The sequence below is a fragment of the Canis lupus genome, chromosome 6 (assembly GCF_011100685.1).
Source record: "Canis lupus familiaris isolate Mischka breed German Shepherd chromosome 6, alternate assembly UU_Cfam_GSD_1.0, whole genome shotgun sequence".
NCBI classification, from domain to species: Eukaryota; Metazoa; Chordata; class Mammalia; order Carnivora; family Canidae; genus Canis; species Canis lupus.
In genome coordinates, this window is record NC_049227.1 from 33,416,575 (window position 1) to 33,418,295 (window position 1,721).

A 1,721-nucleotide genomic window follows, 5' to 3' on the forward strand; every position below is an offset into this window, starting at 1 on the left:
CAGTTTTTACCTTTGGGGAGGACAAACTAAAAGGACCTTTATATTCATGTCCAACATTTTAATTCTCTATACAAAAATGTATGTGAGTTTTTATGTGCAAAAATGATCAGCCACAACCCAGAGCGCTCAGGGGCTCCCCCGATGTGGAGGCAGATTATAGATGCAGACGGAAATGCGCCCAAGGAATTTGAGTCATTGAGCTTTATACCATTCTTTTTCTTCTTGATATATACCTATTTCACAGATGACAAAACCAGCCCAGGGAGACAAACTTACCCAGGTTCTCACACCCATTAGTGGTGGAGTCAGCACTCAAATCCACAGGCTTTCGAGCAAAGATTCTTCCTTCACATAAGGGGGTAAAAAAGCAAATGAAAATGGTGAGATCATCCCCGCCTGCAAATGGTACAGATAGCCAACACTGGCTCAGATGTAGGGAGAACCATGTGGATGCTTTCATTAACCGGCATTTTACAGAAGGTCCTCGGGCAGGACCCATCTTACCTGCAGAAATTTGTCCTACAGAAACTGAAAAACACTATGAAGTTCCCTACTACACTACCACTAATTACGAGAAGCTAAAGGCTCATCCATTCAAGGAGTACCACTGAGTCATAAAACCTCCTATATAGACTCTGACGCAGCGAAGATCTGTATACACTGTAAACAGGTGTGGCTGGACTTTGGTGGGGAGTTTTATAGTGTTTCTTCAGAACATTAATGCCATACAAATGCAACAAGAGGCCCTCAGAAACTCAGAACAGCCATCAGTGAGACTCCTCAGTTTTACCAAGGACCCGGCCCGGTTCGTGTTGGACCCTCCAAACCTGTCCTACCTGCGGTCTGCTGAACTTCACAGAGAACATGCAGGTGTGTAGCAGAAGTTAAACCCGGATCTCAGCGCGTCACACGCATCAGTGCAACATGTGGAGTGACAGGACGGCAGGCCTGGGGACGTGGGCCTGCTGGTCTCTCAAAATGTCAGACATTACACACCACAGAAACATTACAGTAAGGAGTCTGCAGGGTGGCCATGAACAGAGTGGTAACTGCTTTCAGGGAGGGGGGAGTAGGTACAATGGACATCTGACCAGCACCACCACCTTTAACTAAATTAGACAGATGAACCTTCCATTTCTTTTACCTTTATGATAAAGGAGGGCTCCTCTGGCAGAACCTTTCGAGTCACCGCCCCTCTCCCTACCCAGAGAGTCTGGAATGGATCTCTGAAGGACCACCCCCAACCCTGTCACTAGACACCTAGGTAGTCACTCTCATGAAGTTGGCAGGCTCTAACAAACAATATGAAATCAGATGCAAGGAGGCAAATATACTGTCACAACACCCCTCAAAAAAATCATGCCAAAAATTCAGTGATTCATTCATACTTTTCGCCTACGCAGCCTGTGTTCCCAACTAGATCCCCAGCTCCATTTCCAAAATCATCCCTTGGCATCTTGCACCTTCACTGCACTGAGGTTTGCTCACCCTCTTTGGACTTCGGCTGCACCCCTTGACTCTCAAAGGAAGAAGCCGCCCTGTTTTCACTGCTTGCGGGGAACCCCTATGGCCCAAAGACATAGTCAACTTTAATGTGTTCCAATACCCCTAGGGAGGGGGGAAAAATTAAGAAGGATGGTTCTTATCTAAAAGCCTGCACTTGATTACATCAAAAAATTCAAATGTGATGACCAAAACAAAACTGCAGACAAGCCCCATAG